The sequence below is a fragment of the Pelophylax lessonae genome (genome assembly GCF_965119305.1).
Source record: "Pelophylax lessonae genome assembly, chromosome: 11".
NCBI classification, from domain to species: domain Eukaryota; kingdom Metazoa; phylum Chordata; class Amphibia; order Anura; family Ranidae; genus Pelophylax; species Pelophylax lessonae.
Genome location: NC_138778.1, coordinates 41,365,282 through 41,375,100, shown reverse-complemented (window position 1 = coordinate 41,375,100; position 9,819 = coordinate 41,365,282).

The window sequence follows — 9,819 nt, the reverse complement described above, 5'->3', positions numbered from 1 at the left end:
CATGCACTCTACCAATGGTTGCATGTCAGTACCAGGGTCCATTCACATTTAAGGTGAAACTTTAGTAAAAAAATTTAATCTTACTAGATCACTTTAGGCTGGTCCCTTTTGTGGGTATAGCTATGTAAAACATTAAAAAGAAGTACCTATACTGTAAAATCCAGTAATACACTATCTCACTCTGCTTTGCACATGCTCAGTTGCTCTCTATTTTTGGCACTGTGCTGCAAATCAGGCCAAGGTTTCTTAGCCAGGTTTCCTCCAGAAATTGCTGGAGGTTCATTTAGCAATGAGCAATTTCTGCCTCTCAGATCAGTTCTCACTGACACCACTGATCCTTCTATTGATCTGTAAGGAGGTAATTCTTTCCAATGACCAAAAGTGTAAAGGGCATTCTTCCCACTGACCATTACACTAATGTATCATGAGTTTTAGACATACAGTTGGTATAGAAAAGAATCAACCCCTTTTAAAATAATCAAATTTTGATGTTTTGCAGCCTGAAATGAAGACAGACACAGTTTTTTTTTTTTTTATCCAGAGAGATATAACACCAACATGTCAGAAAAAAAACATTTCAAAAACAGAATCACTGAGTTGGAAAAAGGATCACCCCCTCCTAAAAATGACATGTAAACTTAATCAGGTGTAGCTAAACACCACCTCGATAGCACACAAAGCTATTTACCTTTCAACTGCGATCAACTGTGTTCATTTTGATTAGCTCAGCATGAAAAGAGCCTTCCTGGAGCATTTCAGTCCCTGGTAGTGCAACTGAAGCAAACAGTCAACTATGGGTGGCAAGGCACTGTCAGGATAAAGTTGTGGACAGGAACAAGCCAGGAGATGGATACAAAAATATTTTAAAGGCTTTATCAATGTCTAGAAGCACAGTGAAGTCTATTATTAGGACATGGAAGGTATTTGGTACAACAACACAGACCCTCCCTGGATCAGGACGTTGTTCCAAACTGGATGAAAGACCCCCAGGGGGAACTGATCAGAGAGGCCACCAAGAGGCCTACAGCAACTCTGAATCAGTTGTAGGAATTTATGACAAAGAGTGGTCATTGTGTGCATGTGACAACGATATCACAAATTCTCCACAAATGTGGATTGTATGGGAGGGTTGCAAGAAAAAAGTAACTTCTCAAGAAAGACCACATGCAGTCACAACTGAGCTTTGCCAAAAGGCACCTTGAAGTTTCTGAGGCCACATGGAAAAAGGGGTTATGGTCAGATGAGACTAAAATTTCATTATTTGGCTTCAACACCTAATGATATGTCTGGCAGAAATCCAATAGAGCTCACCATCTAAATAACACCATTCCTACAGTAAAGCATGGAGGTGGTAATATCCTGTTATGGGTGTGTTTCTCTGCAGCAGGGACTGGAGCACTTGTCAGGATAGAAGGAAAAATGAATGGGGCAAAATACCATCAAATTCTTGGGTAAAATCTGCTACCCTCTGCCAGAAAGTTGTTAATGGGAAGAAGGCTTACCTTCCAACATGACAATAACCCAAAGCACACAGGAAAAATGACCACACCGTGGTTGAAGGAGAAAAGGGTGAATGTCCTTGCATGGCTTAGTCAGAGCCCAGACAAAAACCCCATTGAAAATCTGTGGAGTTACTTGAAGACTGCAGTCCACCAATGGTCACCATCAAATCTAACTGAATTTAAGCAGTTCTGCATAAAGGAGTGGGCAAATATTGCAAAGTCTAGATGTGAAAAATTATTAGAGACATATCCCAACAGACTAAGTCCCGGTTCACACTAGTGCGGCTGCGGCGATCGCATGTAATGTCGGAGCGCACTGCTCCTTCATTACATGCGATCGGCTGTGCGGTGCGAGTTTAGCCATACACTTTGTATGGCTAAATTTGCACCGCACCCGCAGCAAAGACGCACAGGACCCTTTTTTGCAGCCGCATCAGGATCGGATCACATAGTGGTTCACACTTGTGCGATCCGATCCTGTGCGAACTGTCAGATCGCACTGCGATATGCGATCAAACTGGGGGTGTCGTTAAGATTACATTGACACCCCCAGCGTATCGCATATGGCAGTGTGAACTGCCAGGGGTGCGTTTGCGATGCGGGAACAGGCTGCGAATTAGCAGCCTTCCCGCATCGCATAAGTGTGAACCGGGGCTAAAGGCTGTAATTAAAGCAAAAGGTGGTTCAACAAAACACACAAGGGGGTGATCCTTTTTCCAACTCAGTAGTTCCGTTTTTGATTTTTTTTTTTCTTTTTTTTCCTCACATGTTGGTATTAAATCTTTCACTTGGATGTTATACTGTACATTGCAATGCAGCTGGATAAAAAAAAAAAACAGTGTCTGACTTAATTTCAGGCTACAAAGCTAAAAAATATGATTATTTTAAAGGGGTGACTCTTTCCTATACCCACTGTAGTAATTTTAGCAGGCGTTTCCTGAGACAAGAAAGTTATTTCAAGATTTCCTCTGTGTTGAAAAGTTTGAGAAAGGCTTGTCTAGACCAATAGGTAAAATGAAGAAGTGTCCATCATTACAGAATAACAGAACACATTTGGCGAGTTGCCAATACCAGTAAAAAGTAGACACAGTTCCACATACATTGTGTTGGTCGTGAGGCATAAAGGATCATTATCCCCTGTAAATTAAAGCGGATCTTCACTCATTTAAGTGACTTGGTTTCTTTGGGTCCCTCCCACTTTCTGCTGCATGACTATCAGGTTCTTTCTATGGGGGCACTCTTACAGACTCCATCCCAAGCCACTCTGTCTGTGTCTCTAGGCACAGACAGCATGGTTCTATTCCACCCCATGCTACCTCATCAGGGGAGTATGTATTGGCTCTCTGAACCCATAGACAAAAACAAGCAGTTAACCCATGGAGTGCAAGCACAGCCCCACTGCATGGGAAAATAATGTGCCCGGAGTTCTGCTTTAAAGCGGAGTTCCGGCCTCAAAATCGATTTTGGGCCATCCGCTTGCTGAGGGCAACCTGAAAAAGAAATGGATACTGGCGATTTTTTTTTTTTGGTCACTTACCTTATTATAGATGAAAATATACTCACCTTCCTTCCTTCCTTCCACTTCCTCCCTCTGCGGGCATGGCCCGCGCCGTCACTTCCGGTTTGCGATGATTCCTGGGAGCTGAACGTCATCGCTCCCAGGAATCAATGCGCCTGCACCGGCCCTATTTGTCACTTCCGGTGCAGGCGCGGCATTCACTGCTAAACAGCTTCTGGGCATGCCCAGAAGCTGTGCAGGGATTCTGCGCCTGCACCGGAAGTGACGAGCGGGGCCGGTGCAGTGCATTGTGGGACTCTGATGTCATGGAAGAGGGACGCTGCGGATTCAGCTGCCTACACCTGAGATGGCAGCGCTGGAGAATAAATTTTCAAGGTAAGTATTTCTTCTGACAGGTAAGTGCGACCCGGGACAGTACATAGGCTATCCATTATGGAATGTACTAGCCCTGACTGTCCCGGGGTTATTTTTAGCTCAAATTGACCCCCGAGGCCGGAACTCCGCTTTAAAGACAGGGAGTGAAATAAAATCTCCCCAATAGGACACAAACAGCAAAACAACCTGATTTGGTTTCCAGGCAAATATAAAAACTACCCTTGCAGTGCAAGGGTTAAATATTCACCAAAGAGTAACTCCACTTTCGTGGGGGAAAAAAAAAAGCAAATAAAGAAAAAACAATATGGTGTATACAATTGTGACACAAATCATATTGTAATTGAATGTTATTAAAAATTACCTTTCCTTTTCAATCTGCAGCTGTTGTAATTTTCTGAAAATGCAATGCAATATGGCCACCTGGAGTTCTGTACACAGAATGTATACTGTCCACACCCCCAGAAACATCATTTCCTGCTTGTGTGATTGGCTCACCAATTTTTCCGCACTAAGATACAAGTCAGGTTTCTGGCATCCCCTGCAACAAAAATGTAATTTATGGTGAAATACTCCCAATAGGAACACGTCTAAAGGGTTGCAGGCCTAGCAGATTTCCTCATTAGAGCCCTGCAGCTGCACAGCTAATAAATAATTATGAAACCACTCCCATTTGACCCACTCAGCACAGAGGAACATACAATGATTTCATCAGAGTAACAAAAGGTAGGAATCTGCAACAAAGATTGGTAAAATCCCTGCAATGTACATAGATCACCCAGAGGGGAATGCTTTTTTCTCAAAAAAAGTGGAGTTACACTCTAGAAACAGAGGAATAAGGTGTAATAATTGCGTTACTCCTTACTCCAGCAGCCTTCTTCCACGCTGTGAGAACAGTCCCCTTGAACCTCTTCTCTTGCCCGCGATCGCATGCTGATGCCATCAAACACAATGTAGGACACATAGTCATGTATTGTAGGCGAGGGTTGCAAGGGCCTGCGGGAGTGAGGAGCAAAGTAACTATTACCCCTCATCCCTCTACCCCTAGACTTAAAGTGGATGTAAACCCTCACATATACCCAGGGAAGTAAACAGCCTCAGATGATACACAGAGATGAAACAAATCTCCCTACATAAGTTTTACGCATTTGTGAGGTGCCTGACCTCACAAATGCGCTTCCAGAAGAATGGTCAAACATTCCCATAGACACACTCCAAAACCTTGTGGACAGCCTTCCCAAAAGAGATGAAGCTGATATTGCAGCAAAGGGTGGGACAACTCAATATTGAACCCTACTGACTAAGACTGGGATGCCATTAAAGTTCATGTGCGTTCAAAGGCAGGTGTCCCAATACTTTTGGTAATATAGCATATGTACCCTCACAGGAGCCGCTGGATAGTAAGTCCCCCTATTCCTGCATAGCCAGGCACCATGCATTTCCAACTTGCATCCAGACACAAGAAATCAGTCCATGGGTTTATTTTTGTTGTTTTATTAGGGGAAACAGTTTGGATAGGGTATAGGGATTATGGGATGCCCAACTTGACTTGAACAAACATCAGATGAGGACAAACTTCCTTTTTCTATTTACAAAAAAAAATTGAGATCCTGGACTGCACTCCCTCCGGAACAAATGCAGTCTCTATGGATCTTTAGTAAAATAGCAAAAGTTGCAAACTGTATGCAGCAGTATTATGTCTCTTCATTAGAACCACACAATGTTCTGACACTTGCAGACACAACCAGACCACCTGGCTACCTTTACTACTAGCCCACTTGGCTGCTCCAAAGAATGCCCCAGGACAAGGGATTGGGATTTAGCACAACACTGTCCCTGGAAAGTATGCTACCTCTGGCAGTCTTTACCCTTGTATGCCCCTGGGTGTGCTGAGGTACTCACACTGTCCTTTGGCCCCCACTGCACTGGGGTGTGGCACTGGGGGACACTGGGTTCAGGCCTTCAACTGTTTAGATCTTCCCATGCCAGCACGGATGTCTCCTGCACAAGATCCAAAGGTAATGGAGATTCCTAGGCTTTCCTCTCCATCCTTTCCCAGGCCAAGGGTCCCCTCCCAGGCCGCACAACAACAACCTCAGCACTCCATTTTCCACCCGACTCCCCTGCTGGCCAGGCTCCATAATCTTTAAGGGCTATTCCAGCCACCCTGCCAGGCCTTCTGTCCAAGGATTGGCCAGATTCCTTCATGTATTCAGATCAGAACCTCCTAGCCCCGCCCACTAACTTCCAGAAGCTTCTCCAAGCTTCTAGATCCAGGGGGAGGTACCAGAGACCTGCCCTGTAGAGCCATCCAGCCTGACCTGCAGTAACTCGACTTAATTACAGACTCACACAGCTACCATGAGTCATAAATTAAATTTACCTATGCTAGTTGCAGACTAGAGGGTGCTATACATACTTTAAAAGGGAGCTCCACCTAAAAGGGGAAGTTGCGCTTTATTCAACCCTCCCTCCTCCCTTGCCACGTTTGGCATGTCATTTTTTTGTGGGGGGGGGGGGGTACCTAGTTTTGATAGTTCTCCTCTCCCTCTCCCTCCCTGCAGTCTTCTGGGACATGTCACAGGTTCCAGAAGACTACCTGACCATTCAACAGGCGCAACGCGACTCAGGCAAGCGCAGTGCACACCCGATTTTAAAGCTGCAAGCTGTCACAGCCGGGTGCCCACAGTTGAAATGCCGGCGCTGAGGGGAGGAGAGGGAGAGAAGCCATGGTTCAGGTGACCACATCGCTGGATTGTGGGACAGGTGAGTTTGTGTTTATTAAAAGTCAGCAGATACACTTTTTGTAGCTGCTGACTTTTACCCCCCTTCATGACCAGGCCCTTTTTTGCGATACAGCACTGCGTTACTTTAATTGTGTTACTTTTACTTTAACTGACATTTGCGTTCGACGCTGTACCCAAATTAATTTGACGTCCTTTTTCCCCACAAATAGAGCCTTCTTTTGGTGGTATTTGATCACCTCTGCAGTTTTTATTTTTTTGCGGTATAAACAAAAAAAAAACGACGATTTTGTAAAAAAAAATTTCTGCTATAAAACATATCCAATAAAAAAATGTAAAAAATCAAATTTCTTCATCAGTTTAGCCCAATATGTATTCTGACACAAATTTTTGGTAAAAAAAAATCCCAATAAGCATATATTGATTGGTTTGCGCAAAAGTTATAGCGTCTACAAACTAGGGGATATATTTACAGTATTTTTGTTATTTTTTATTTTTTTACCAGTAATGACGGCGGTCAGCGACTCATAGCGGGACTGCGAGATTGCGGCGGACAAATCAGAAGTGAAGTGGCACTTTTTTGGGGGTCAGTGACACTAATAAAGTGATCAGTACTAAAAATATGCACTGTCACTGTACTAATGACACTGGCAGGGAAGGGGCTTACATCAGGGGCGATCAAAGGGTTAATCGTGTGCCTTAAATGTGCTTACTAACTGTGGGGGAGGTGCTTGTACAGTATATGGTCGGCAAGCGGTTAATAAACACAAAAGTGACTGGAGCCTCGCTTTATCAACACTGTACACTTTTGTTACCAGTAGAAAGAAAGAGTCAGGTACTTATACTAACTGTGTATAAAATACAAGAGTGATTTACAGTAAATACTTATCTGGGTTAAATGGTGACCTTTTCTATCTGCTTGGATGAGTTCAACCTTTTCTCGCCCAGCCCTGGCATCGCAATAAATGGGACTTCCTGATTACGTGACCACTGCGATTGTCTGTTACATGATATGAAGCCTATCCCGCTGGCTCCAGACTAGAGACTGAAAGCTATCTATGACAGCTTGGTCAGTGTGATGGGAGCGTGCACTGAGCGCCATAACCTCGGCTGTCCAAAGACGCATATGTGCGTCATGTGGGCATTAACCACTTCAGGACCGGAAGAATTTCCCCCTTAATGACCAGGCAAATTTTTGCAATTCGGCACTGCGTTACTTTAACTGATAATCGTGCGGTCGTGCGACGCTGTACCCAATTAAAATGATGTCCTTTTTCCAGCACAAATAGAGCTTTATTTTGGTGGTATTTGATCACCTGTGTGATTTTTGTTTTTTGCGCCATAAACAAAAAAAGAGCGACAATTCTGAAAAAAAAAAAACAATATTTTTCACATTCTGCTATATAACATTCCCAATAAAAAAAAAAAATAAAAAATCAAAAGTTTTCATCATTTTAGGCCAATTTGTATTCTGCTACATATTTTTGGTTAAAAAAAAATCCCAATGAGCGTATTTTGATTGGTTTGCGCAAAAGTTATCACGTCTACAAACTAGGGGAAAGACTTATGTCATTTTTATTTATTTATTTCTATTTTACTAGTAATGGCGGCGATCTGCGATTTTTAGCAGGACTGCAACATTGGGGCAGACAGATCGGACCCCTAACTGACATTTTTGACACTTTTGGGGGGGGGGGGGGAACCAGTCACATTACTACAGTAATCAGAGCTAACAATATGCACTCTTACTGTACTAATGACACTAGCAGGGAAGGGGTTAACACCAGCGGAGATCAAAGGGTTAAATGTATGCCTAGGGCAGTAATGGCGAACTTTGGCACTCCAGATGTTTTGGAACTACATTTCCCATGATGCTCAACTACACTGCAGGGTGCATGAGGATCATGGGAAATATAGTTCCAAAACATCTGGGGTGCCAAGGTTCGCAATCACTCGCCTAGGGGGTGTTTTCTAACTGTGGGGGGGGGGGGGTGGGCAGGACAACGGTCTGCTGTGTTTACAACAGCAGACCATCGTTCTGTCTCCATGGGGAGCGAACACGGGTGCCAGGTGGCAATCGCAGCCACCAGCCCTGCAGATCTGCTTCCCCGCTGGCGAATAGGTGCGCCCCCCACGATCGCTCCCGTGAAGCAACGTACGGGTGCAGCGTTTTGCAGGAACCTGCCGAACTGCCACTGGTTGGGAAGTGGTTAAAGCTCACCCTCTTTGCCGCTGCATTAAATGGTTGGCAAGAGGTTAAAAAGCTAAAATCAATTCTACTTGGAAAGAAAATATTGGTATTTTGAAGTCTGTGTCTTTAGTGTTTCTCTAATGAGTAACGCTAAACATGAAAGTGTGTAATATATATGTACACAGTGAGTGGGTTGAAGACCTTGAGGCGTTCGTAATCATATGCTTCTGTTCTCTGGGAGAGGACACTGCTGTTTGAACATTGGAGCTAATTATTAGGATTACTCAACTGCAGATAAAATTTCATGTAATGTCATCAATGCTAATGGCTGCTGCCAGCAGATTTCTCCCAAAAATAATTTAAAGTGAATTTGGTTGTTTACAAAGTTGAAAGAATTGAATAAAAGGGAAAATGTTCCTGCTTGCAACTATTGTTTGCATTTTAAGATAATTTTTCTTCTGAAAAGGTCTGTTAAAATAACTATATGAATGGAAAATGCTGGACACAACAAATTTAGTAATACACTAAGTCCCGGTTCACACTACCGCGACTTGTCAGGCGACTTGGCCGCCTGACAAGTCGCGGTCCATTTAGTGCAATTGGAACCGTTCTAATAGGAGCGACTCAAGTTGCTCCGACTTAGAAAATAGTTCCTGCACTACTTTTGACCGAAGTCGGAGCGACTTGCATTGACTTCCATTATGTGAAGTCAGTGCAAGTCGTGCCGAAGTCGCGGTGCACGGCGACTTCACTAGTCGCCCCCGAAATCGTGTCGCCATAGTGTGAACCGACACTTACAGTATGAGATTAGGGTTATTTATCTATGTAAATCCAACAAATTGGCTGTTGCACACAATAAAACTTAATTCATGCCCCCCAATCCAGCATTTCTCAACCTTTCTTCAGTCACGACACCCAAAATCTTCATGCACCCGAGTCTAAAATCTAAAAATCATGACCAGGGTAGGATTGCCCTAAACCTATTCTACACCAACTGCTATCAAATCTAATCTCCTGTAACAATTCCACCTTATTAAATGATCACGCTACTCATACATGGAGTTAAAATAGCCGACATGGCCTTTTATTAAACAACAAAACTTTTTAACAAAAAACATAACATAATCCAGTCTCTGCAGCTTGTTATATAGCCATTGTGGGCGTGGCTGCCAATGACGTCATCTGTGACATGAGGGGGCAGGCCTCTCGATGACGTCATCGGCGGCCAAGCCCACAATGGCTATATAACAAGCTGCAGAGACCGGAGACCGGCATAATCACCGGAGACATCGTCGGAGGAGGACCGGAGGAAGAAGAAGAGAAGAGAAGAGCCGAGGGCAAAAGAGCAGAAGATTGGATAGCAGAAGAGCGGACAGCAAAAGAGCAGAAGACCAGAAGACCGGAGAGGGAGAAGACCGGATGAAGATTTTTAATAAACTTTCCAAAACGTCTCCTGTCGTTATTTCCATACACTGCCTTTTATGGGGTGAA